At 35.9% G+C, this 26,893-nt stretch overlaps 28 non-coding genes across 28 annotated transcripts; all 28 read left to right on the top strand.

Moving 5' to 3' along the window:
* The first annotated feature begins 126 nt into the window (after window positions 1-126).
* On the top strand, window positions 127-198 carry TRNAD-GUC (transfer RNA aspartic acid (anticodon GUC)). Its single transcript has one exon. It is a non-coding gene; the product is annotated as a tRNA-Asp (tRNA).
* Window positions 199-1,569: 1,371 nt separating this feature from the next.
* Window positions 1,570-1,641, top strand: TRNAD-GUC (transfer RNA aspartic acid (anticodon GUC)). Its single transcript has one exon. It is a non-coding gene; the product is annotated as a tRNA-Asp (tRNA).
* Window positions 1,642-3,007: 1,366 nt separating this feature from the next.
* TRNAD-GUC (transfer RNA aspartic acid (anticodon GUC)) lies at window positions 3,008-3,079 on the top strand. The gene has a single exon. It is a non-coding gene; the product is annotated as a tRNA-Asp (tRNA).
* Window positions 3,080-3,728: 649 nt separating this feature from the next.
* Window positions 3,729-3,800, top strand: TRNAD-GUC (transfer RNA aspartic acid (anticodon GUC)). Its single transcript has one exon. It is a non-coding gene; the product is annotated as a tRNA-Asp (tRNA).
* Window positions 3,801-4,449: 649 nt separating this feature from the next.
* On the top strand, window positions 4,450-4,521 carry TRNAD-GUC (transfer RNA aspartic acid (anticodon GUC)). The gene has a single exon. It is a non-coding gene; the product is annotated as a tRNA-Asp (tRNA).
* Window positions 4,522-5,855: 1,334 nt separating this feature from the next.
* On the top strand, window positions 5,856-5,927 carry TRNAD-GUC (transfer RNA aspartic acid (anticodon GUC)). The gene has a single exon. It is a non-coding gene; the product is annotated as a tRNA-Asp (tRNA).
* A 649-nt stretch (window positions 5,928-6,576) lies between these two features.
* TRNAD-GUC (transfer RNA aspartic acid (anticodon GUC)) lies at window positions 6,577-6,648 on the top strand. The gene has a single exon. It is a non-coding gene; the product is annotated as a tRNA-Asp (tRNA).
* Window positions 6,649-7,994: 1,346 nt separating this feature from the next.
* Window positions 7,995-8,066, top strand: TRNAD-GUC (transfer RNA aspartic acid (anticodon GUC)). Its single transcript has one exon. It is a non-coding gene; the product is annotated as a tRNA-Asp (tRNA).
* Window positions 8,067-8,701: 635 nt separating this feature from the next.
* Window positions 8,702-8,773, top strand: TRNAD-GUC (transfer RNA aspartic acid (anticodon GUC)). Its single transcript has one exon. It is a non-coding gene; the product is annotated as a tRNA-Asp (tRNA).
* Window positions 8,774-10,119: 1,346 nt separating this feature from the next.
* TRNAD-GUC (transfer RNA aspartic acid (anticodon GUC)) lies at window positions 10,120-10,191 on the top strand. The gene has a single exon. It is a non-coding gene; the product is annotated as a tRNA-Asp (tRNA).
* Window positions 10,192-10,826: 635 nt separating this feature from the next.
* TRNAD-GUC (transfer RNA aspartic acid (anticodon GUC)) lies at window positions 10,827-10,898 on the top strand. The gene has a single exon. It is a non-coding gene; the product is annotated as a tRNA-Asp (tRNA).
* Window positions 10,899-11,543: 645 nt separating this feature from the next.
* TRNAD-GUC (transfer RNA aspartic acid (anticodon GUC)) lies at window positions 11,544-11,615 on the top strand. The gene has a single exon. It is a non-coding gene; the product is annotated as a tRNA-Asp (tRNA).
* A 649-nt stretch (window positions 11,616-12,264) lies between these two features.
* TRNAD-GUC (transfer RNA aspartic acid (anticodon GUC)) lies at window positions 12,265-12,336 on the top strand. Its single transcript has one exon. It is a non-coding gene; the product is annotated as a tRNA-Asp (tRNA).
* A 1,334-nt stretch (window positions 12,337-13,670) lies between these two features.
* Window positions 13,671-13,742, top strand: TRNAD-GUC (transfer RNA aspartic acid (anticodon GUC)). Its single transcript has one exon. It is a non-coding gene; the product is annotated as a tRNA-Asp (tRNA).
* A 649-nt stretch (window positions 13,743-14,391) lies between these two features.
* On the top strand, window positions 14,392-14,463 carry TRNAD-GUC (transfer RNA aspartic acid (anticodon GUC)). The gene has a single exon. It is a non-coding gene; the product is annotated as a tRNA-Asp (tRNA).
* A 1,346-nt stretch (window positions 14,464-15,809) lies between these two features.
* On the top strand, window positions 15,810-15,881 carry TRNAD-GUC (transfer RNA aspartic acid (anticodon GUC)). The gene has a single exon. It is a non-coding gene; the product is annotated as a tRNA-Asp (tRNA).
* A 635-nt stretch (window positions 15,882-16,516) lies between these two features.
* TRNAD-GUC (transfer RNA aspartic acid (anticodon GUC)) lies at window positions 16,517-16,588 on the top strand. The gene has a single exon. It is a non-coding gene; the product is annotated as a tRNA-Asp (tRNA).
* Window positions 16,589-17,245: 657 nt separating this feature from the next.
* Window positions 17,246-17,317, top strand: TRNAD-GUC (transfer RNA aspartic acid (anticodon GUC)). Its single transcript has one exon. It is a non-coding gene; the product is annotated as a tRNA-Asp (tRNA).
* Window positions 17,318-17,942: 625 nt separating this feature from the next.
* On the top strand, window positions 17,943-18,014 carry TRNAD-GUC (transfer RNA aspartic acid (anticodon GUC)). Its single transcript has one exon. It is a non-coding gene; the product is annotated as a tRNA-Asp (tRNA).
* Window positions 18,015-19,381: 1,367 nt separating this feature from the next.
* TRNAD-GUC (transfer RNA aspartic acid (anticodon GUC)) lies at window positions 19,382-19,453 on the top strand. Its single transcript has one exon. It is a non-coding gene; the product is annotated as a tRNA-Asp (tRNA).
* Window positions 19,454-20,078: 625 nt separating this feature from the next.
* On the top strand, window positions 20,079-20,150 carry TRNAD-GUC (transfer RNA aspartic acid (anticodon GUC)). The gene has a single exon. It is a non-coding gene; the product is annotated as a tRNA-Asp (tRNA).
* Window positions 20,151-20,783: 633 nt separating this feature from the next.
* On the top strand, window positions 20,784-20,855 carry TRNAD-GUC (transfer RNA aspartic acid (anticodon GUC)). Its single transcript has one exon. It is a non-coding gene; the product is annotated as a tRNA-Asp (tRNA).
* A 652-nt stretch (window positions 20,856-21,507) lies between these two features.
* On the top strand, window positions 21,508-21,579 carry TRNAD-GUC (transfer RNA aspartic acid (anticodon GUC)). The gene has a single exon. It is a non-coding gene; the product is annotated as a tRNA-Asp (tRNA).
* A 627-nt stretch (window positions 21,580-22,206) lies between these two features.
* TRNAD-GUC (transfer RNA aspartic acid (anticodon GUC)) lies at window positions 22,207-22,278 on the top strand. Its single transcript has one exon. It is a non-coding gene; the product is annotated as a tRNA-Asp (tRNA).
* A 649-nt stretch (window positions 22,279-22,927) lies between these two features.
* TRNAD-GUC (transfer RNA aspartic acid (anticodon GUC)) lies at window positions 22,928-22,999 on the top strand. The gene has a single exon. It is a non-coding gene; the product is annotated as a tRNA-Asp (tRNA).
* Window positions 23,000-23,630: 631 nt separating this feature from the next.
* On the top strand, window positions 23,631-23,702 carry TRNAD-GUC (transfer RNA aspartic acid (anticodon GUC)). Its single transcript has one exon. It is a non-coding gene; the product is annotated as a tRNA-Asp (tRNA).
* Window positions 23,703-25,036: 1,334 nt separating this feature from the next.
* Window positions 25,037-25,108, top strand: TRNAD-GUC (transfer RNA aspartic acid (anticodon GUC)). The gene has a single exon. It is a non-coding gene; the product is annotated as a tRNA-Asp (tRNA).
* A 633-nt stretch (window positions 25,109-25,741) lies between these two features.
* On the top strand, window positions 25,742-25,813 carry TRNAD-GUC (transfer RNA aspartic acid (anticodon GUC)). Its single transcript has one exon. It is a non-coding gene; the product is annotated as a tRNA-Asp (tRNA).
* Window positions 25,814-26,893: the final 1,080 nt, after the last annotated feature.

Raw genomic sequence — 26,893 nt, forward strand, 5'->3', positions numbered from 1 at the left:
AATTTAGGAAAAAAGATTACTTGTCCTAACCAAAAGCAGCAATTCTGCCTATTACAATACTGAGAATTGATCGAGGGCATGCCTTAACCCCAGGGAGATGAGCACTGTTTAACTGAAGCCAATAAGTCCTCGTTAGTATAGTGGTCAGTATCCCCGCCTGTCACGCGGGAGACCGGGGTTCAATTCCCCGACGGGGAGGAGATTCCTTTTATTCACACAATTAAATAAAATGATGTACTTTCTAACATTGTAAAATATATCTGTCATTATCCTTGCCTATTCCGATTGAGAAAAAAGGTTGAATTCACTGATGGCCAAAATGCTTACTGATGTGTTAACTGAAATTCAGAATATGCTCTGAATATTTCAGCATGCACAGGCGTACCATCAAAACCAATTTACGTCTACAATCTGTTGGAAAATGAGATGAAGCAGTGGTGAATCCTAGGCCGCTGTTCCACTCGATTGGCACGATTTACAAGTAGAATGACTGCTTTTGGTTAGTAGTGATCCCTGGTGGCTAATAGTTATAAGCTGCAAATGGTAAAGTGAGCTGATTATATATATATATATATATATATATATATATATATATATATATATATATATATATATAATATATATATTGATGAATAGAAAGATAGCTAGATAGACAGATCGATAGATATTTATTTCAATGAAATAATTTCTTCATAAAACTAATTGTTTTTGGCTAGGAATTTCTGTATTGTAATAATTTAGGAAAAAAGATTACTTGTCCTAACCAAAAGCAGCAATTCTGCCTATTACAATACTGAGAATTGATCGAGGGCATGCCTTAACCCCAGGGAGATGAGCACTGTTTAACTGAAGCCAATAAGTCCTCGTTAGTAAAGTGGTCAGTATCCCCGCCTGTCACGCGGGAGACCGGGGTTCAATTCCCCAACGGGGAGGAGATTCCTTTTATTCACACAATTAAATAAAATGATGTACTTTCTAACATTGTAAAATATATCTGTCATTATCCTTGCCTATTCCGATTGAGAAAAAAGGTTGAATTCACTGATGGCCAAAATGCTTACTGATGTGTTAACTGAAATTCAGAATATGCTCTGAATATTTCAGCATGCACAGGCGTACCATCAAAACCAATTTACGTCTACAATCTGTTGGAAAATGAGATGAAGCAGTGGTGAATCCTAGGCCGCTGTTCCACTCGATTGGCACGATTTACAAGTAGAATGACTGCTTTTGGTTAGTAGTGACCCCTGGTGGCTAATAGTTATAAGCTGCAAATGGTAAAGTGAGCTGATTTTATATATATATATATATATATATATATATAAATATATATATTGATGAATAGAAAGATAGCTAGATAGACAGATCGATAGATATTTATTTCAATGAAATAATTTCTTCATAAAACTAATTGTTTTTGGCTAGGAATTTCTGTATTGTAATAATTTAGGAAAAAAGATTACTTGTCCTAACCAAAAGCAGCAATTCTGCCTATTACAATACTGAGAATTGATCGAGGGCATGCCTTAACCCCAGGGAGGTGAGCACTGTTTAACTGAAGCCAATAAGTCCTCGTTAGTATAGTGGTCAGTATCCCCGCCTGTCACGCGGGAGACCGGGGTTCAATTCCCCGACGGGGAGGCGATTCCTTTTATTCACACAATTAAATAAAATGATGTACTTTCTAACATTGTAAAATATATCTGTCATTATCCTTGCCTATTCCGATTGAGAAAAAAGGTTGAATGCACTGATGGCCAAAATGCTTACTGATGTGTTAACTGAAATTCAGAATATGCTCTGAATATTTCAGCATGCACAGGCGTACCATCAAAACCAATTTACGTCTACAATCTGTTGGAAAATGAGATGAAGCAGTGGTGAATCCTAGACTGCTGTTCCACTCGATTGGCACGATTTACAAGTAGAATTACTGCTTTTGGTTAGTAGTGACCCCTGGTGGCTAATAGTTATAAGCTGAAAATGGTAAAGTGAGCTGATTATATATATATATATATATATATATATATATATATATATATATATATATATATATTTATATAAATATATATATTGATGAATAGAAAGATAGCTAGATAGACAGATCGATAGATATTTATTTCAATGAAATAATTTCTTCATAAAACTGATTGTTTTTGGCTAGGAATTTCTGTATTGTAATAATTTAGGAAAAAAGATTACTTGTCCTAACCAAAAGCAGCAATTCTGCCTATTACAATACTGTGAATTGATCGAGGGCATGCCTTAACCCCAGGGAAATGAGCACTATTTAATTGAAGCCCATAAGTCCTCCTTAGTATAGTGTTCAGTATCCCCGCCTGTCACGTGGGAGACCGGGGTTCAATTCCCCGACGGGGAGGCGATTCCTTTTATTCACACAATTAAATAAAATGATGTACTTTCTAACATTGTAAAATATATCTGTCATTATCCTTGCCTATTTCGATTGAGAAAAAAGGTTGAATTCACTGATGGCCAAAATGCTTACTGATGTGTTAACTGAAATTCAGAATATGCTCTGAATATTTCAGCATGCACAGGCGTACCATCAAAACCAATTTACGTCTACAATCTGTTGGAAAATGAGATGAAGCAGTGGTGAATCCTAGGCCGCTGTTCCACTCGATTGGCACGATTTACAAGTAGAATGACTGCTTTTGGTTAGTAGTGACCCCTGGTGGCTAATAGTTATAAGCTGCAAATGGTAAAGTGAGCTGATTATATATATATATATATATATAAATATATATATTGATGAATAGAAAGATAGCTAGATAGACAGATCGATAGATATTTATTTCAATGAAATAATTTCTTCATAAAACTAATTGTTTTTGGCTAGGAATTTCTGTATTGTAATAATTTAGGAAAAAAGATTACTTGTCCTAACCAAAAGCAGCAATTCTGCCTATTACAATACTGAGAATTGATCGAGGGCATGCCTTAACCCCAGGGAGATGAGCACTGTTTAACTGAAGCCAATAAGTCCTCGTTAGTATAGTGGTCAGTATCCCCGCCTGTCACGCGGGAGACCGGGGTTCAATTCCCCGACGGGGAGGAGATTCTTTTTATTCACACAATTAAATAAAATGATGTACTTTCTAACATTGTAAAATATATCTGTCATTATCCTTGCCTATTCCGATTGAGAAAAAAGGTTGAATTCACTGATGGCCAAAATGCTTACTGATGTGTTAACTGAAATTCAGAATATGCTCTGAATATTTCAGCATGCACAGGCGTACCATCAAAACCAATTTACGTCTACAATCTGTTGGAAAATGAGATGAAGCAGTGGTGAATCCTAGGCCGCTGTTCCACTCGATTGGCACGATTTACAAGTAGAATGACTGCTTTTGGTTAGTAGTGACCCCTGGTGGCTAATAGTTATAAGCTGCAAATGGTAAAGTGAGCTGATTATATATATATATATATATATATATATATATATATAAATATATAAATATATATATTGATGAATAGAAAGATAGCTAGATAGACAGATCGATAGATATTTATTTCAATGAAATAATTTCTTCATAAAACTAATTGTTTTTGGCTAGGAATTTCTGTATTGTAATAATTTAGGAAAAAAGATTACTTGTCCTAACCAAAAGCAGCAATTCTGCCTATTACAATACTGAGAATTGATCGAGGGCATGCCTTAACCCCAGGGAGATGAGCACTGTTTAACTGAAGCCAATAAGTCCTCGTTAGTATAGTGGTCAGTATCCCCGCCTGTCACGCGGGAGACCGGGGTTCAATTCCCCGACGGGGAGGAGATTCCTTTTATTCACACAATTAAATAAAATGATGTACTTTCTAACATTGTAAAATATATCTGTCATTATCCTTGCCTATTCCGATTGAGAAAAAAGGTTGAATTCACTGATGGCCAAAATGCTTACTGATGTGTTAACTGAAATTCAGAATATGCTCTGAATATTTCAGCATGCACAGGCGTACCATCAAAACCAATTTACGTCTACAATCTGTTGGAAAATGAGATGAAGCAGTGGTGAATCCTAGGCCGCTGTTCCACTCGATTGGCACGATTTACAAGTAGAATGACTGCTTTTGGTTAGTAGTGACCCCTGGTGGCTAATAGTTATAAGCTGCAAATGGTAAAGTGAGCTGATTATATATATATATATATATATATATATATATATATAAATATATAAATATATATATTGATGAATAGAAAGATAGCTAGATAGACAGATCGATAGATATTTATTTCAATGAAATAATTTCTTCATAAAACTAATTGTTTTTGGCTAGGAATTTCTGTATTGTAATAATTTAGGAAAAAAGATTACTTGTCCTAACCAAAAGCAGCAATTCTGCCTATTACAATACTGAGAATTGATCGAGGGCATGCCTTAACCCCAGGGAGATGAGCACTGTTTAACTGAAGCCAATAAGTCCTCGTTAGTATAGTGGTCAGTATCCCCGCCTGTCACGCGGGAGACCGGGGTTCAATTCCCCGACGGGGAGGAGATTCCTTTTATTCACACAATTAAATAAAATGATGTACTTTCTAACATTGTAAAATATATCTGTCATTATCCTTGCCTATTCCGATTGAGAAAAAAGGTTGAATTCACTGATGGCCAAAATGCTTACTGATGTGTTAACTGAAATTCAGAATATGCTCTGAATATTTCAGCATGCACAGGCGTACCATCAAAACCAATTTACGTCTACAATCTGTTGGAAAATGAGATGAAGCAGTGGTGAATCCTAGGCCGCTGTTCCACTCGATTGGCACGATTTACAAGTAGAATGACTGCTTTTGGTTAGTAGTGACCCCTGGTGGCTAATAGTTATAAGCTGCAAATGGTAAAGTGAGCTGATTTTATATATATATATATATATATATATATAAATATATATATTGATGAATAGAAAGATAGCTAGATAGACAGATCGATAGATATTTATTTCAATGAAATAATTTCTTCATAAAACTGATTGTTTTTGGCTAGGAATTTCTGTATTGTAATAATTTAGGAAAAAAGATTACTTGTCCTAACCAAAAGCAGCAATTCTGCCTATTACAATACTGTGAATTGATCGAGGGCATGCCTTAACCCCAGGGAAATGAGCACTATTTAATTGAAGCCCATAAGTCCTCCTTAGTATAGTGTTCAGTATCCCCGCCTGTCACGTGGGAGACCGGGGTTCAATTCCCCGACGGGGAGGCGATTCCTTTTATTCACACAATTAAATAAAATGATGTACTTTCTAACATTGTAAAATATATCTGTCATTATCCTTGCCTATTTCGATTGAGAAAAAAGGTTGAATTCACTGATGGCCAAAATGCTTACTGATGTGTTAACTGAAATTCAGAATATGCTCTGAATATTTCAGCATGCACAGGCGTACCATCAAAACCAATTTACGTCTACAATCTGTTGGAAAATGAGATGAAGCAGTGGTGAATCCTAGGCCGCTGTTCCACTCGATTGGCACGATTTACAAGTAGAATGACTGCTTTTGGTTAGTAGTGACCCCTGGTGGCTAATAGTTATAAGCTGCAAATGGTAAAGTGAGCTGATTATATATATATATATATATATAAATATATATATTGATGAATAGAAAGATAGCTAGATAGACAGATCGATAGATATTTATTTCAATGAAATAATTTCTTCATAAAACTAATTGTTTTTGGCTAGGAATTTCTGTATTGTAATAATTTAGGAAAAAAGATTACTTGTCCTAACCAAAAGCAGCAATTCTGCCTATTACAATACTGAGAATTGATCGAGGGCATGCCTTAACCCCAGGGAGATGAGCACTGTTTAACTGAAGCCAATAAGTCCTCGTTAGTATAGTGGTCAGTATCCCCGCCTGTCACGCGGGAGACCGGGGTTCAATTCCCCGACGGGGAGGAGATTCTTTTTATTCACACAATTAAATAAAATGATGTACTTTCTAACATTGTAAAATATATCTGTCATTATCCTTGCCTATTCCGATTGAGAAAAAAGGTTGAATTCACTGATGGCCAAAATGCTTACTGATGTGTTAACTGAAATTCAGAATATGCTCTGAATATTTCAGCATGCACAGGCGTACCATCAAAACCAATTTACGTCTACAATCTGTTGGAAAATGAGATGAAGCAGTGGTGAATCCTAGGCCGCTGTTCCACTCGATTGGCACGATTTACAAGTAGAATGACTGCTTTTGGTTAGTAGTGACCCCTGGTGGCTAATAGTTATAAGCTGCAAATGGTAAAGTGAGCTGATTATATATATATATATATATATATATATATATATATAAATATATAAATATATATATTGATGAATAGAAAGATAGCTAGATAGACAGATCGATAGATATTTATTTCAATGAAATAATTTCTTCATAAAACTAATTGTTTTTGGCTAGGAATTTCTGTATTGTAATAATTTAGGAAAAAAGATTACTTGTCCTAACCAAAAGCAGCAATTCTGCCTATTACAATACTGAGAATTGATCGAGGGCATGCCTTAACCCCAGGGAGATGAGCACTGTTTAACTGAAGCCAATAAGTCCTCGTTAGTATAGTGGTCAGTATCCCCGCCTGTCACGCGGGAGACCGGGGTTCAATTCCCCGACGGGGAGGAGATTCCTTTTATTCACACAATTAAATAAAATGATGTACTTTCTAACATTGTAAAATATATCTGTCATTATCCTTGCCTATTCCGATTGAGAAAAAAGGTTGAATTCACTGATGGCCAAAATGCTTACTGATGTGTTAACTGAAATTCAGAATATGCTCTGAATATTTCAGCATGCACAGGCGTACCATCAAAACCAATTTACGTCTACAATCTGTTGGAAAATGAGATGAAGCAGTGGTGAATCCTAGGCCGCTGTTCCACTCGATTGGCACGATTTACAAGTAGAATGACTGCTTTTGGTTAGTAGTGACCCCTGGTGGCTAATAGTTATAAGCTGCAAATGGTAAAGTGAGCTGATTTTATATATATATATATATATATATATATAAATATATATATTGATGAATAGAAAGATAGCTAGATAGACAGATCGATAGATATTTATTTCAATGAAATAATTTCTTCATAAAACTAATTGTTTTTGGCTAGGAATTTCTGTATTGTAATAATTTAGGAAAAAAGATTACTTGTCCTAACCAAAAGCAGCAATTCTGCCTATTACAATACTGAGAATTGATCGAGGGCATGCCTTAACCCCAGGGAGATGAGCACTGTTTAACTGAAGCCAATAAGTCCTCGTTAGTATAGTGGTCAGTATCCCCGCCTGTCACGCGGGAGACCTGGGTTCAATTCCCCGACGGGGAGGAGATTCCTTTTATTCACACAATTAAATAAAATGATGTACTTTCTAACATTGTAAAATATATCGGTCATTATCCTTGCCTATTCCGATTGAGAAAAAAGGTTGAATTCACTGATGGCCAAAATGCTTACTGATGTGTTAACTGAAATTCAGAATATGCTCTGAATATTTCAGCATGCACAGGCGTACCATCAAAACCAATTTACGTCTACAATCTGTTGGAAAATGAGATGAAGCAGTGGTGAATCCTAGGCCGCTGTTCCACTCGATTGGCACGATTTACAAGTAGAATGACTGCTTTTGGTTAGTAGTGACCCCTGGTGGCTAATAGTTATAAGCTGCAAATGGTAAAGTGAGCTGATTTTATATATATATATATATATATATATATATATAAATATATATATTGATGAATAGAAAGATAGCTAGATAGACAGATCGATAGATATTTATTTCAATGAAATAATTTCTTCATAAAACTAATTGTTTTTGGCTAGGAATTTCTGTATTGTAATAATTTAGGAAAAAAGATTACTTGTCCTAACCAAAAGCAGCAATTCTGCCTATTACAATACTGAGAATTGATCGAGGGCATGCCTTAACCCCAGGGAGATGAGCACTGTTTAACTGAAGCCAATAAGTCCTCGTTAGTATAGTGGTCAGTATCCCCGCCTGTCACGCGGGAGACCGGGGTTCAATTCCCCGACGGGGAGGAGATTCTTTTTATTCACACAATTAAATAAAATGATGTACTTTCTAACATTGTAAAATATATCTGTCATTATCCTTGCCTATTCCGATTGAGAAAAAAGGTTGAATTCACTGATGGCCAAAATGCTTACTGATGTGTTAACTGAAATTCAGAATATGCTCTGAATATTTCAGCATGCACAGGCGTACCATCAAAACCAATTTACGTCTACAATCTGTTGGAAAATGAGATGAAGCAGTGGTGAATCCTAGGCCGCTGTTCCACTCGATTGGCACGATTTACAAGTAGAATGACTGCTTTTGGTTAGTAGTGACCCCTGGTGGCTAATAGTTATAAGCTGCAAATGGTAAAGTGAGCTGATTTTATATATATATATATATATATATATATAAATATATATATTGATGAATAGAAAGATAGCTAGATAGACAGATCGATAGATATTTATTTCAATGAAATAATTTCTTCATAAAACTAATTGTTTTTGGCTAGGAATTTCTGTATTGTAATAATTTAGGAAAAAAGATTACTTGTCCTAACCAAAAGCAGCAATTCTGCCTATTACAATACTGAGAATTGATCGAGGGCATGCCTTAACCCCAGGGAGATGAGCACTGTTTAACTGAAGCCAATAAGTCCTCGTTAGTATAGTGGTCAGTATCCCCGCCTGTCACGCGGGAGACCGGGGTTCAATTCCCCGACGGGGAGGAGATTCCTTTTATTCACACAATTAAATAAAATGATGTACTTTCTAACATTGTAAAATATATCTGTCATTATCCTTGCCTATTCCGATTGAGAAAAAAGGTTGAATTCACTGATGGCCAAAATGCTTACTGATGTGTTAACTGAAATTCAGAATATGCTCTGAATATTTCAGCATGCACAGGCGTACCATCAAAACCAATTTACGTCTACAATCTGTTGGAAAATGAGATGAAGCAGTGGTGAATCCTAGGCCGCTGTTCCACTCGATTGGCACGATTTACAAGTAGAATGACTGCTTTTGGTTAGTAGTGACCCCTGGTGGCTAATAGTTATAAGCTGCAAATGGTAAAGTGAGCTGATTTTATATATATATATATATATATATATATAAATATATATATTGATGAATAGAAAGATAGCTAGATAGACAGATCGATAGATATTTATTTCAATGAAATAATTTCTTCATAAAACTAATTGTTTTTGGCTAGGAATTTCTGTATTGTAATAATTTAGGAAAAAAGATTACTTGTCCTAACCAAAAGCAGCAATTCTGCCTATTACAATACTGAGAATTGATCGAGGGCATGCCTTAACCCCAGGGAGATGAGCACTGTTTAACTGAAGCCAATAAGTCCTCGTTAGTATAGTGGTCAGTATCCCCGCCTGTCACGCGGGAGACCTGGGTTCAATTCCCCGACGGGGAGGAGATTCCTTTTATTCACACAATTAAATAAAATGATGTACTTTCTAACATTGTAAAATATATCGGTCATTATCCTTGCCTATTCCGATTGAGAAAAAAGGTTGAATTCACTGATGGCCAAAATGCTTACTGATGTGTTAACTGAAATTCAGAATATGCTCTGAATATTTCAGCATGCACAGGCGTACCATCAAAACCAATTTACGTCTACAATCTGTTGGAAAATGAGATGAAGCAGTGGTGAATCCTAGGCCGCTGTTCCACTCGATTGGCACGATTTACAAGTAGAATGACTGCTTTTGGTTAGTAGTGACCCCTGGTGGCTAATAGTTATAAGCTGCAAATGGTAAAGTGAGCTGATTTTATATATATATATATATATATATATATATATAAATATATATATTGATGAATAGAAAGATAGCTAGATAGACAGATCGATAGATATTTATTTCAATGAAATAATTTCTTCATAAAACTAATTGTTTTTGGCTAGGAATTTCTGTATTGTAATAATTTAGGAAAAAAGATTACTTGTCCTAACCAAAAGCAGCAATTCTGCCTATTACAATACTGAGAATTGATCGAGGGCATGCCTTAACCCCAGGGAGATGAGCACTGTTTAACTGAAGCCAATAAGTCCTCGTTAGTATAGTGGTCAGTATCCCCGCCTGTCACGCGGGAGACCGGGGTTCAATTCCCCGACGGGGAGGAGATTCTTTTTATTCACACAATTAAATAAAATGATGTACTTTCTAACATTGTAAAATATATCTGTCATTATCCTTGCCTATTCCGATTGAGAAAAAAGGTTGAATTCACTGATGGCCAAAATGCTTACTGATGTGTTAACTGAAATTCAGAATATGCTCTGAATATTTCAGCATGCACAGGCGTACCATCAAAACCAATTTACGTCTACAATCTGTTGGAAAATGAGATGAAGCAGTGGTGAATCCTAGGCCGCTGTTCCACTCGATTGGCACGATTTACAAGTAGAATGACTGCTTTTGGTTAGTAGTGACCCCTGGTGGCTAATAGTTATAAGCTGCAAATGGTAAAGTGAGCTGATTTTATATATATATATATATATATATATATAAATATATATATTGATGAATAGAAAGATAGCTAGATAGACAGATCGATAGATATTTATTTCAATGAAATAATTTCTTCATAAAACTAATTGTTTTTGGCTAGGAATTTCTGTATTGTAATAATTTAGGAAAAAAGATTACTTGTCCTAACCAAAAGCAGCAATTCTGCCTATTACAATACTGAGAATTGATCGAGGGCATGCCTTAACCCCAGGGAGATGAGCACTGTTTAACTGAAGCCAATAAGTCCTCGTTAGTATAGTGGTCAGTATCCCCGCCTGTCACGCGGGAGACCGGGGTTCAATTCCCCGACGGGGAGGAGATTCCTTTTATTCACACAATTAAATAAAATGATGTACTTTCTAACATTGTAAAATATATCGGTCATTATCCTTGCCTATTCCGATTGAGAAAAAAGGTTGAATTCACTGATGGCCAAAATGCTTACTGATGTGTTAACTGAAATTCAGAATATGCTCTGAATATTTCAGCATGCACAGGCGTACCATCAAAACCAATTTACGTCTACAATCTGTTGGAAAATGAGATGAAGCAGTGGTGAATCCTAGGCCGCTGTTCCACTCGATTGGCACGATTTACAAGTAGAATGACTGCTTTTGGTTAGTAGTGACCCCTGGTGGCTAATAGTTATAAGCTGCAAATGGTAAAGTGAGCTGATTTTATATATATATATATATATATATATATATATATATATAAATATATATATTGATGAATAGAAAGATAGCTAGATAGACAGATCGATAGATATTTATTTCAATGAAATAATTTCTTCATAAAACTAATTGTTTTTGGCTAGGAATTTCTGTATTGTAATAATTTAGGAAAAAAGATTACTTGTCCTAACCAAAAGCAGCAATTCTGCCTATTACAATACTGAGAATTGATCGAGGGCATGCCTTAACCCCAGGGAGATGAGCACTGTTTAACTGAAGCCAATAAGTCCTCGTTAGTATAGTGGTCAGTATCCCCGCCTGTCACGCGGGAGACCGGGGTTCAATTCCCCGACGGGGAGGAGATTCTTTTTATTCACACAATTAAATAAAATGATGTACTTTCTAACATTGTAAAATATATCTGTCATTATCCTTGCCTATTCCGATTGAGAAAAAAGGTTGAATTCACTGATGGCCAAAATGCTTACTGATGTGTTAACTGAAATTCAGAATATGCTCTGAATATTTCAGCATGCACAGGCGTACCATCAAAACCAATTTACGTCTACAATCTGTTGGAAAATGAGATGAAGCAGTGGTGAATCCTAGGCCGCTGTTCCACTCGATTGGCACGATTTACAAGTAGAATGACTGCTTTTGGTTAGTAGTGACCCCTGGTGGCTAATAGTTATAAGCTGCAAATGGTAAAGTGAGCTGATTATATATATATATATATATATATATATATATATATAAATATATAAATATATATATTGATGAATAGAAAGATAGCTAGATAGACAGATCGATAGATATTTATTTCAATGAAATAATTTCTTCATAAAACTAATTGTTTTTGGCTAGGAATTTCTGTATTGTAATAATTTAGGAAAAAAGATTACTTGTCCTAACCAAAAGCAGCAATTCTGCCTATTACAATACTGAGAATTGATCGAGGGCATGCCTTAACCCCAGGGAGATGAGCACTGTTTAACTGAAGCCAATAAGTCCTCGTTAGTATAGTGGTCAGTATCCCCGCCTGTCACGCGGGAGACCGGGGTTCAATTCCCCGACGGGGAGGAGATTCCTTTTATTCACACAATTAAATAAAATGATGTACTTTCTAACATTGTAAAATATATCTGTCATTATCCTTGCCTATTCCGATTGAGAAAAAAGGTTGAATTCACTGATGGCCAAAATGCTTACTGATGTGTTAACTGAAATTCAGAATATGCTCTGAATATTTCAGCATGCACAGGCGTACCATCAAAACCAATTTACGTCTACAATCTGTTGGAAAATGAGATGAAGCAGTGGTGAATCCTAGGCCGCTGTTCCACTCGATTGGCACGATTTACAAGTAGAATGACTGCTTTTGGTTAGTAGTGACCCCTGGTGGCTAATAGTTATAAGCTGCAAATGGTAAAGTGAGCTGATTTTATATATATATATATATATATATATATAAATATATATATTGATGAATAGAAAGATAGCTAGATAGACAGATCGATAGATATTTATTTCAATGAAATAATTTCTTCATAAAACTGATTGTTTTTGGCTAGGAATTTCTGTATTGTAATAATTTAGGAAAAAAGATTACTTGTCCTAACCAAAAGCAGCAATTCTGCCTATTACAATACTGTGAATTGATCGAGGGCATGCCTTAACCCCAGGGAAATGAGCACTATTTAATTGAAGCCCATAAGTCCTCCTTAGTATAGTGTTCAGTATCCCCGCCTGTCACGTGGGAGACCGGGGTTCAATTCCCCGACGGGGAGGCGATTCCTTTTATTCACACAATTAAATAAAATGATGTACTTTCTAACATTGTAAAATATATCTGTCATTATCCTTGCCTATTTCGATTGAGAAAAAAGGTTGAATTCACTGATGGCCAAAATGCTTACTGATGTGTTAACTGAAATTCAGAATATGCTCTGAATATTTCAGCATGCACAGGCGTACCATCAAAACCAATTTACGTCTACAATCTGTTGGAAAATGAGATGAAGCAGTGGTGAATCCTAGGCCGCTGTTCCACTCGATTGGCACGATTTACAAGTAGAATGACTGCTTTTGGTTAGTAGTGACCCCTGGTGGCTAATAGTTATAAGCTGCAAATGGTAAAGTGAGCTGATTATATATATATATATATATATAAATATATATATTGATGAATAGAAAGATAGCTAGATAGACAGATCGATAGATATTTATTTCAATGAAATAATTTCTTCATAAAACTAATTGTTTTTGGCTAGGAATTTCTGTATTGTAATAATTTAGGAAAAAAGATTACTTGTCCTAACCAAAAGCAGCAATTCTGCCTATTACAATACTGAGAATTGATCGAGGGCATGCCTTAACCCCAGGGAGATGAGCACTGTTTAACTGAAGCCAATAAGTCCTCGTTAGTATAGTGGTCAGTATCCCCGCCTGTCACGCGGGAGACCGGGGTTCAATTCCCCGACGGGGAGGAGATTCTTTTTATTCACACAATTAAATAAAATGATGTACTTTCTAACATTGTAAAATATATCTGTCATTATCCTTGCCTATTCCGATTGAGAAAAAAGGTTGAATTCACTGATGGCCAAAATGCTTACTGATGTGTTAACTGAAATTCAGAATATGCTCTGAATATTTCAGCATGCACAGGCGTACCATCAAAACCAATTTACGTCTACAATCTGTTGGAAAATGAGATGAAGCAGTGGTGAATCCTAGGCCGCTGTTCCACTCGATTGGCACGATTTACAAGTAGAATGACTGCTTTTGGTTAGTAGTGACCCCTGGTGGCTAATAGTTATAAGCTGCAAATGGTAAAGTGAGCTGATTATATATATATATATATATATATATATATATATATAAATATATAAATATATATATTGATGAATAGAAAGATAGCTAGATAGACAGATCGATAGATATTTATTTCAATGAAATAATTTCTTCATAAAACTAATTGTTTTTGGCTAGGAATTTCTGTATTGTAATAATTTAGGAAAAAAGATTACTTGTCCTAACCAAAAGCAGCAATTCTGCCTATTACAATACTGAGAATTGATCGAGGGCATGCCTTAACCCCAGGGAGATGAGCACTGTTTAACTGAAGCCAATAAGTCCTCGTTAGTATAGTGGTCAGTATCCCCGCCTGTCACGCGGGAGACCGGGGTTCAATTCCCCGACGGGGAGGAGATTCCTTTTATTCACACAATTAAATAAAATGATGTACTTTCTAACATTGTAAAATATATCTGTCATTATCCTTGCCTATTCCGATTGAGAAAAAAGGTTGAATTCACTGATGGCCAAAATGCTTACTGATGTGTTAACTGAAATTCAGAATATGCTCTGAATATTTCAGCATGCACAGGCGTACCATCAAAACCAATTTACGTCTACAATCTGTTGGAAAATGAGATGAAGCAGTGGTGAATCCTAGGCCGCTGTTCCACTCGATTGGCACGATTTACAAGTAGAATGACTGCTTTTGGTTAGTAGTGACCCCTGGTGGCTAATAGTTATAAGCTGCAAATGGTAAAGTGAGCTGATTTTATATATATATATATATATATATATATAAATATATATATTGATGAATAGAAAGATAGCTAGATAGACAGATCGATAGATATTTATTTCAATGAAATAATTTCTTCATAAAACTAATTGTTTTTGGCTAGGAATTTCTGTATTGTAATAATTTAGGAAAAAAGATTACTTGTCCTAACCAAAAGCAGCAATTCTGCCTATTACAATACTGAGAATTGATCGAGGGCATGCCTTAACCCCAGGGAGATGAGCACTGTTTAACTGAAGCCAATAAGTCCTCGTTAGTATAGTGGTCAGTATCCCCGCCTGTCACGCGGGAGACCTGGGTTCAATTCCCCGACGGGGAGGAGATTCCTTTTATTCACACAATTAAATAAAATGATGTACTTTCTAACATTGTAAAATATATCGGTCATTATCCTTGCCTATTCCGATTGAGAAAAAAGGTTGAATTCACTGATGGCCAAAATGCTTACTGATGTGTTAACTGAAATTCAGAATATGCTCTGAATATTTCAGCATGCACAGGCGTACCATCAAAACCAATTTACGTCTACAATCTGTTGGAAAATGAGATGAAGCAGTGGTGAATCCTAGGCCGCTGTTCCACTCGATTGGCACGATTTACAAGTAGAATGACTGCTTTTGGTTAGTAGTGACCCCTGGTGGCTAATAGTTATAAGCTGCAAATGGTAAAGTGAGCTGATTTTATATATATATATATATATATATATATATATAAATATATATATTGATGAATAGAAAGATAGCTAGATAGACAGATCGATAGATATTTATTTCAATGAAATAATTTCTTCATAAAACTAATTGTTTTTGGCTAGGAATTTCTGTATTGTAATAATTTAGGAAAAAAGATTACTTGTCCTAACCAAAAGCAGCAATTCTGCCTATTACAATACTGAGAATTGATCGAGGGCATGCCTTAACCCCAGGGAGATGAGCACTGTTTAACTGAAGCCAATAAGTCCTCGTTAGTATAGTGGTCAGTATCCCCGCCTGTCACGCGGGAGACCGGGGTTCAATTCCCCGACGGGGAGGAGATTCTTTTTATTCACACAATTAAATAAAATGATGTACTTTCTAACATTGTAAAATATATCTGTCATTATCCTTGCCTATTCCGATTGAGAAAAAAGGTTGAATTCACTGATGGCCAAAATGCTTACTGATGTGTTAACTGAAATTCAGAATATGCTCTGAATATTTCAGCATGCACAGGCGTACCATCAAAACCAATTTACGTCTACAATCTGTTGGAAAATGAGATGAAGCAGTGGTGAATCCTAGGCCGCTGTTCCACTCGATTGGCACGATTTACAAGTAGAATGACTGCTTTTGGTTAGTAGTGACCCCTGGTGGCTAATAGTTATAAGCTGCAAATGGTAAAGTGAGCTGATTTTATATATATATATATATATATATATATAAATATATATATTGATGAATAGAAAGATAGCTAGATAGACAGATCGATAGATATTTATTTCAATGAAATAATTTCTTCATAAAACTAATTGTTTTTGGCTAGGAATTTCTGTATTGTAATAATTTAGGAAAAAAGATTACTTGTCCTAACCAAAAGCAGCAATTCTGCCTATTACAATACTGAGAATTGATCGAGGGCATGCCTTAACCCCAGGGAGATGAGCACTGTTTAACTGAAGCCAATAAGTCCTCGTTAGTATAGTGGTCAGTATCCCCGCCTGTCACGCGGGAGACCGGGGTTCAATTCCCCGACGGGGAGGAGATTCCTTTTATTCACACAATTAAATAAAATGATGTACTTTCTAACATTGTAAAATATATCGGTCATTATCCTTGCCTATTCCGATTGAGAAAAAAGGTTGAATTCACTGATGGCCAAAATGCTTACTGATGTGTTAACTGAAATTCAGAATATGCTCTGAATATTTCAGCATGCACAGGCGTACCATCAAAACCAATTTACGTCTACAATCTGTTGGAAAATGAGATGAAGCAGTGGTGAATCCTAGGCCGCTGTTCCACTCGATTGGCACGATTTACAAGTAGAATGACTGCTTTTGGTTAGTAGTGACCCCTGGTGGCTAATAGTTATAAGCTGCAAATGGTAAAGTGAGCTGATTATATATATATATATATATATATATATATATATATATATATATATATATATAAATATATATATTGATGAATAGAAAGATAGCTAGATAGACAGATCGATAGATATTTATTTCAATGAAATAATTTCTTCATAAAACTAATTGTTTTTGGCTAGGAATTTCTGTATTGTAATAATTTAGGAAAAAAGATTACTTGTCCTAACCAAAAGCAGCAATTCTGCCTATTACAATACTGAGAATTGATCGAGGGCATGCCTTAACCCCAGGGAGATGAGCACTGTTTAACTGAAGCCAATAAGTCCTCGTTAGTATAGTGGTCAGTATCCCCGCCTGTCACGCGGGAGACCGGGGTTCAATTCCCCGACGGGGAGGAGATTCCTTTTATTCACACAATTAAATAAAATGATGTACTTTCTAACATTGTAAAATATATCGGTCATTATCCTTGCCTATTCCGATTGAGAAAAAAGGTTGAATTCACTGATGGCCAAAATGCTTACTGATGTGTTAACTGAAATTCAGAATATGCTCTGAATATTTCAGCATGCACAGGCGTACCATCAAAACCAATTTACGTCTACAATCTGTTGGAAAATGAGATGAAGCAGTGGTGAATCCTAGGCCGCTGTTCCACTCGATTGGCACGATTTACAAGTAGAATGACTGCTTTTGGTTAGTAGTGACCCCTGGTGGCTAATAGTTATAAGCTGCAAATGGTAAAGTGAGCTGATTATATATATATATATATATAAATATATATATTGATGAATAGAAAGATAGCTAGATAGACAGATCGATAGATATTTATTTCAATGAAATAATTTCTTCATAAAACTAATTGTTTTTGGCTAGGAATTTCTGTATTGTAATAATTTAGGAAAAAAGATTACTTGTCCTAACCAAAAGCAGCAATTCTGCCTATTACAATACTGAGAATTGATCGAGGGCATGCCTTAACCCCAGGGAGATGAGCACTGTTTAACTGAAGCCAATAAGTCCTCGTTAGTATAGTGGTCAGTATCCCCGCCTGTCACGCGGGAGACCGGGGTTCAATTCCCCGACGGGGAGGAGATTCCTTTTATTCACACAATTAAATAAAATGATGTACTTTCTAACATTGTAAAATATATCTGTCATTATCCTTGCCTATTCCGATTGAGAAAAAAGGTTGAATTCACTGATGGCCAAAATGCTTACTGATGTGTTAACTGAAATTCAGAATATGCTCTGAATATTTCAGCATGCACAGGCGTACCATCAAAACCAATTTACGTCTACAATCTGTTGGAAAATGAGATGAAGCAGTGGTGAATCCTAGGCCGCTGTTCCACTCGATTGGCACGATTTACAAGTAGAATGACTGCTTTTGGTTAGTAGTGACCCCTGGTGGCTAATAGTTATAAGCTGCAAATGGTAAAGTGAGCTGATTTTATATATATATATATATATATATATATAAATATATATATTGATGAATAGAAAGATAGCTAGATAGACAGATCGATAGATATTTATTTCAATGAAATAATTTCTTCATAAAACTAATTGTTTTTGGCTAGGAATTTCTGTATTGTAATAATTTAGGAAAAAGGATTACTTGTCCTAACCAAAAGCAGCAGTTCTGCCTATTACAATACTGAGAATTGATCGAGGGCATGCCTTAACCCCAGGGAGATGAGCACTGTTTAACTGAAGCCAATAAGTCCTCGTTAGTATAGTGGTCAGTATCCCCGCCTGTCACGTGGGAGACCGGGGTTCAATTCCCCGACGAGGAGGAGATTCCTTTTATTCACACAATTAAATAAAATGATGTACTTTCTAACATTGTAAAATATATCTGTCATTATCCTTGCCTATTCCGATTGAGAAAAAAGGTTGAATTCACTGATGGCCAAAATGCTTACTGATGTGTTAACTGAAATTCAGAATATGCTCTGAATATTTCAGCATGCACAGGCGTACCATCAAAACCAATTTACGTCTACAATCTGTTGGAAAATGAGATGAAGCAGTGGTGAATCCTAGGCCGCTGTTCCACTCGATTGGCACGATTTACAAGTAGAATGACTGCTTTTGGTTAGTAGTGACCCCTGGTGGCTAATAGTTATAAGCTGCAAATGGTAAAGTGAGCTGATTTTATATATATATATATATATATATATATATATATATATATATATATATATATATAATATATATATTGATGAATAGAAAGATAGCTAGATAGACAGATCGATAGATATTTATTTCAATGAAATAATTTCTTCATAAAACTAATTGTTTTTGGCTAGGAATTTCTGTATTGTAATAATTTAGGAAAAAAGATTACTTGTCCTAACCAAAAGCAGCAATTCTGCCTATTACAATACTGAGAATTGATCGAGGGCATGCCTTAACCCCAGGGAGATGAGCACTGTTTAACTGAAGCCAATAAGTCCTCGTTAGTATAGTGGTCAGTATCCCCGCCTGTCACGCGGGAGACCGGGGTTCAATTCCCCGACGGGGAGGAGATTCCTTTTATTCACACAATTAAATAAAATGATGTACTTTCTAACATTGTAAAATATATCGGTCATTATCCTTGCCTATTCCGATTGAGAAAAAAGGTTGAATTCACTGATGGCCAAAATGCTTACTGATGTGTTAACTGAAATTCAGAATATGCTCTGAATATTTCAGCATGCACAGGCGTACCATCAAAACCAATTTACGTCTACAATCTGTTGGAAAATGAGATGAAGCAGTGGTGAATCCTAGGCCGCTGTTCCACTCGATTGGCACGATTTACAAGTAGAATGACTGCTTTTGGTTAGTAGTGACCCCTGGTGGCTAATAGTTATAAGCTGCAAATGGTAAAGTGAGCTGATTATATATATATATATATATAAATATATATATTGATGAATAGAAAGATAGCTAGATAGACAGATCGATAGATATTTATTTCAATGAAATAATTTCTTCATAAAACTAATTGTTTTTGGCTAGGAATTTCTGTATTGTAATAATTTAGGAAAAAAGATTACTTGTCCTAACCAAAAGCAGCAATTCTGCCTATTACAATACTGAGAATTGATCGAGGGCATGCCTTAACCCCAGGGAGATGAGCACTGTTTAACTGAAGCCAATAAGTCCTCGTTAGTATAGTGGTCAGTATCCCCGCCTGTCACGCGGGAGACCGGGGTTCAATTCCCCGACGGGGAGGAGATTCCCTTTATTCACACAATTAAATAAAATGATGTACTTTCTAACATTGTAAAATATATCTGTCATTATCCTTGCCTATTCCGATTGAGAAAAAAGGTTGAATTCACTGATGGCCAAAATGCTTACTGATGTGTTAACTGAAATTCAGAATATGCTCTGAATATTTCAGCATGCACAGGCGTACCATCAAAACCAATTTACGTCTACAATCTGTTGGAAAATGAGATGAAGCAGTGGTGAATCCTAGGCCGCTGTTCCACTCGATTGGCACGATTTACAAGTAGAATGACTGCTTTTGGTTAGTAGTGACCCCTGGTGGCTAATAGTTATAAGCTGCAAATGGTAAAGTGAGCTGATTATATATATATATATATATATATATATAAATATATATATTGATGAATAGAAAGATAGCTAGATAGACAGATCAATAGATATTTATTTCAATGAAATAATTTCTTCATAAAACTAATTGTTTTTGGCTAGGAATTTCTGTATTGTAATAATTTAGGAAAAAAGATTACTTGTCCTAACCAAAAGCAGCAATTCTGCCTATTACAATACTGAGAATTGATCGAGGGCATGCCTTAACCCCAGGGAGATGAGCACTGTTTAACTGAAGCCAATAAGTCCTCGTTAGTATAGTGGTCAGTATCCCCGCCTGTCACGCGGGAGACCGGGGTTCAATTCCCCGACGGGGAGGAGATTCCTTTTATTCACACAATTAAATAAAATGATGTACTTTCTAACATTGTAAAATATATCTGTCATTATCCTTGCCTATTCCGATTGAGAAAAAAGGTTGAATTCACTGATGGCCAAAATGCTTACTGATGTGTTAACTGAAATTCAGAATATGCTCTGAATATTTCAGCATGCACAGGCGTACCATCAAAACCAATTTACGTCTACAATCTGTTGGAAAATGAGATGAAGCAGTGGTGAATCCTAGGCCGCTGTTCCACTCGATTGGCACGATTTACAAGTAGAATGACTGCTTTTGGTTAGTAGTGACCCCTGGTGGCTAATAGTTATAAGCTGCAAATGGTAAAGTGAGCTGATTTATATATATATATATATATATATATATATATATATATATATATATAAATATATATATTGATGAATAGAAAGATAGCTAGATAGACAGATCGATAGATATTTATTTCAATGAAATAATTTCTTCATAAAACTAATTGTTTTTGGCTAGGAATTTCTGTATTGTAATAATTTAGGAAAAAAGATTACTTGTCCTAACCAAAAGCAGCAATTCTGCCTATTACAATACTGAGAATTGATCGAGGGCATGCCTTAACCCCAGGGAGATGAGCACTGTTTAACTGAAGCCAATAAGTCCTCGTTAGTATAGTGGTCAGTATCCCCGCCTGTCACGCGGGAGACCGGGGTTCAATTCCCCGACGGGGAGGAGATTCCTTTTATTCACACAATTAAATAAAATGATGTACTTTCTAACATTGTAAAATATATCGGTCATTATCCTTGCCTATTCCGATTGAGAAAAAAGGTTGAATTCACTGATGGCCAAAATGCTTACTGATGTGTTAACTGAAATTCAGAATATGCTCTGAATATTTCAGCATGCACAGGCGTACCATCAAAACCAATTTACGTCTACAATCTGTTGGAAAATGAGATGAAGCAGTGGTGAATCCTAGGCCGCTGTTCCACTCGATTGGCACGATTTACAAGTAGAATGACTGCTTTTGGTTAGTAGTGACCCCTGGTGGCTAATAGTTATAAGCTGCAAATGGTAAAGTGAGCTGATTATATATATATATATATATATAAATATATATATTGATGAATAGAAAGATAGCTAGATAGACAGATCGATAGATATTTATTTCAATGAAATAATTTCTTCATAAAACTAATTGTTTTTGGCTAGGAATTTCTGTATTGTAATAATTTAGGAAAAAAGATTACTTGTCCTAACCAAAAGCAGCAATTCTGCCTATTACAATACTGAGAATTGATCGAGGGCATGCCTTAACCCCAGGGAGATGAGCACTGTTTAACTGAAGCCAATAAGTCCTCGTTAGTATAGTGGTCAGTATCCCCGCCTGTCACGCGGGAGACCGGGGTTCAATTCCCCGACGGGGAGGAGATTCCTTTTATTCACACAATTAAATAAAATGATGTACTTTCTAACATTGTAAAATATATCTGTCATTATCCTTGCCTATTCCGATTGAGAAAAAAGGTTGAATTCACTGATGGCCAAAATGCTTACTGATGTGTTAACTGAAATTCAGAATATGCTCTGAATATTTCAGCATGCACAGGCGTACCATCAAAACCAATTTACGTCTACAATCTGTTGGAAAATGAGATGAAGCAGTGGTGAATCCTAGGCCGCTGTTCCACTCGATTGGCACGATTTACAAGTAGAATGACTGCTTTTGGTTAGTAGTGACCCCTGGTGGCTAATAGTTATAAGCTGCAAATGGTAAAGTGAGCTGATTTTATATATATATATATATATATATATATATATATATATATATAAATATATATATTGATGAATAGAAAGATAGCTAGATAGACAGATCGATAGATATTTATTTCAATGAAATAATTTCTTCATAAAACTAATTGTTTTTGGCTAGGAATTTCTGTATTGTAATAATTTAGGAAAAAAGATTACTTGTCCTAACCAAAAGCAGCAATTCTGCCTATTACAATACTGAGAATTGATCGAGGGCATGCCTTAACCCCAGGGAGATGAGCACTGTTTAACTGAAGCCAATAAGTCCTCGTTAGTATAGTGGTCAGTATCCCCGCCTGTCACGCGGGAGACCGGGGTTCAATTCCCCGACGGGGAGGAGATTCCTTTTATTCACACAATTAAATAAAATGATGTACTTTCTAACATTGTAAAATATATCTGTCATTATCCTTGCCTATTCCGATTGAGAAAAAAGGTTGAATTCACTGATGGCCAAAATGCTTACTGATGTGTTAACTGAAATTCAGAATATGCTCTGAATATTTCAGCATGCACAGGCGTACCATCAAAACCAATTTACGTCTACAATCTGTTGGAAAATGAGATGAAGCAGTGGTGAATCCTAGGCCGCTGTTCCACTCGATTGGCACGATTTACAAGTAGAATGACTGCTTTTGGTTAGTAGTGACCCCTGGTGGCTAATAGTTATAAGCTGCAAATGGTAAAGTGAGCTGATTATATATATATATACATATATATATAAATATATATATTGATGAATAGAAAGATAGCTAGATAGACAGATCGATAGATATTTATTTCAATGAAATAATTTCTTCATAAAACTAATTGTTTTTGGCTAGGAATTTCTGTATTGTAATAATTTAGGAAAAAAGATTACTTGTCCTAACCAAAAGCAGCAATTCTGCCTATTACAATACTGAGAATTGATCGAGGGCATGCCTTAACCCCAGGGAGGTGAGCACTGTTTAACTGAAGCCAATAAGTCCTCGTTAGTATAGTGGTCAGTATCCCCGCCTGTCACGCGGGAGACCGGGGTTCAATTCCCCGACGGGGAGGAGATTCCTTTTATTCACACAATTAAATAAAATGATGTACTTTCTAACATTGTAAAATATATCTGTCATTATCCTTGCCTATTCCGATTGAGAAAAAAGGTTGAATTCACTGATGGCCAAAATGCTTACTGATGTGTTAACTGAAATTCAGAATATGCTCTGAATATTTCAGCATGCACAGGCGTACCATCAAAACCAATTTACGTCTACAATCTGTTGGAAAATGAGATGAAGCAGTGGTGAATCCTAGGCCGCTGTTCCACTCGATTGGCACGATTTACAAGTAGAATGACTGCTTTTGGTTAGTAGTGACCCCTGGTGGCTAATAGTTATAAGCTGCAAATGGTAAAGTGAGCTGATTTTATATATATATATATATATATATATATATAAATATATATATTGATGAATAGAAAGATAGCTAGATAGACAGATCGATAGATATTTATTTCAATGAAATAATTTCTTCATAAAACTAATTGTTTTTGGCTAGGAATTTCTGTATTGTAATAATTTAGGAAAAAGGATTACTTGTCCTAACCAAAAGCAGCAGTTCTGCCTATTACAATACTGAGAATTGATCGAGGGCATGCCTTAACCCCAGGGAGATGAGCACTGTTTAACTGAAGCCAATAAGTCCTCGTTAGTATAGTGGTCAGTATCCCCGCCTGTCACGTGGGAGACCGGGGTTCAATTCCCCGACGGGGAGGAGATTCCTTTTATTCACACAATTAAATAAAATGATGTACTTTCTAACATTGTAAAATATATCTGTCATTATCCTTGCCTATTCCGATTGAGAAAAAAGGTTGAATTCACTGATGGCCAAAATGCTTACTGATGTGTTAACTGAAATTCAGAATATGCTCTGAATATTTCAGCATGCACAGGCGTACCATCAAAACCAATTTACGTCTACAATCTGTTGGAAAATGAGATGAAGCAGTGGTGAATCCTAGGCCGCTGTTCCACTCGATTGGCACGATTTACAAGTAGAATGACTGCTTTTGGTTAGTAGTGACCCCTGGTGGCTAATAGTTATAAGCTGCAAATGGTAAAGTGAGCTGATTATATATATATATATATATAAATATATATATTGATGAATAGAAAGATAGCTAGATAGACAGATCGATAGATATTTATTTCAATGAAATAATTTCTTCATAAAACTAATTGTTTTTGGCTAGGAATTTCTGTATTGTAATAATTTAGGAAAAAAGATTACTTGTCCTAACCAAAAGCAGCAATTCTGCCTATTACAATACTGAGAATTGATCGAGGGCATGCCTTAACCCCAGGGAGATGAGCACTGTTTAACTGAAGCCAATAAGTCCTCGTTAGTATAGTGGTCAGTATCCCCGCCTGTCACGCGGGAGACCGGGGTTCAATTCCCCGACGGGGAGGAGATTCCTTTTATTCACACAATTAAATAAAATGATGTACTTTCTAACATTGTAAAATATATCTGTCATTATCCTTGCCTATTCCGATTGAGAAAAAAGGTTGAATTCACTGATGGCCAAAATGCTTACTGATGTGTTAACTGAAATTCAGAATATGCTCTGAATATTTCAGCATGCACAGGCGTACCATCAAAACCAATTTACGTCTACAATCTGTTGGAAAATGAGATGAAGCAGTGGTGAATCCTAGGCCGCTGTTCCACTCGATTGGCACGATTTACAAGTAGAATGACTGCTTTTGGTTAGTAGTGACCCCTGGTGGCTAATAGTTATAAGCTGCAAATGGTAAAGTGAGCTGATTATATATATATATATATATATATATATAAATATATATATTGATGAATAGAAAGATAGCTAGATAGACAGATCGATAGATATTTATTTCAATGAAATAATTTCTTCATAAAACTAATTGTTTTTGGCTAGGAATTTCTGTATTGTAATAATTTAGGAAAAAAGATTACTTGTCCTAACCAAAAGCAGCAATTCTGCCTATTACAATACTGAGAATTGATCGAGGGCATGCCTTAACCCCAGGGAGATGAGCACTGTTTAACTGAAGCCAATAAGTCCTCGTTAGTATAGTGGTCAGTATCCCCGCCTGTCACGCGGGAGACCGGGGTTCAATTCCCCGACGGGGAGGAGATTCCTTTTATTCACACAATTAAATAAAATGATGTACTTTCTAACATTGTAAAATATATCTGTCATTATCCTTGCCTATTCCGATTGAGAAAAAAGGTTGAATTCACTGATGGCCAAAATGCTTACTGATGTGTTAACTGAAATTCAGAATATGCTCTGAATATTTCAGCATGCACAGGCGTACCATCAAAACCAATTTACGTCTACAATCTGTTGGAAAATGAGATGAAGCAGTGGTGAATCCTAGGCCGCTGTTCCACTCGATTGGCACGATTTACAAGTAGAATGACTGCTTTTGGTTAGTAGTGACCCCTGGTGGCTAATAGTTATAAGCTGCAAATGGTAAAGTGAGCTGATTTTATATATATATATATATATATATATAAATATATATATTGATGAATAGAAAGATAGCTAGATAGACAGATCGATAGATATTTATTTCAATGAAATAATTTCTTCATAAAACTAATTGTTTTTGGCTAGGAATTTCTGTATTGTAATAATTTAGGAAAAAGGATTACTTGTCCTAACCAAAAGCAGCAGTTCTGCCTATTACAATACTGAGAATTGATCGAGGGCATGCCTTAACCCCAGGGAGATGAGCACTGTTTAACTGAAGCCAATAAGTCCTCGTTAGTATAGTGGTCAGTATCCCCGCCTGTCACGTGGGAGACCGGGGTTCAATTCCCCGACGAGGAGGAGATTCCTTTTATTCACACAATTAAATAAAATGATGTACTTTCTAACATTGTAAAATATATCTGTCATTATCCTTGCCTATTCCGATTGAGAAAAAAGGTTGAATTCACTGATGGCCAAAATGCTTACTGATGTGTTAACTGAAATTCAGAATATGCTCTGAATATTTCAGCATGCACAGGCGTACCATCAAAACCAATTTACGTCTACAATCTGTTGGAAAATGAGATGAAGCAGTGGTGAATCCTAGGCCGCTGTTCCACTCGATTGGCACGATTTACAAGTAGAATGACTGCTTTTGGTTAGTAGTGACCCCTGGTGGCTAATAGTTATAAGCTGCAAATGGTAAAGTGAGCTGATTTTATATATATATAT

Source organism: Lissotriton vulgaris, chromosome 1_1 (genome assembly GCF_964263255.1).
Source record: "Lissotriton vulgaris chromosome 1_1, aLisVul1.2, whole genome shotgun sequence".
Taxonomy (NCBI): Eukaryota; Metazoa; Chordata; class Amphibia; order Caudata; family Salamandridae; genus Lissotriton; species Lissotriton vulgaris.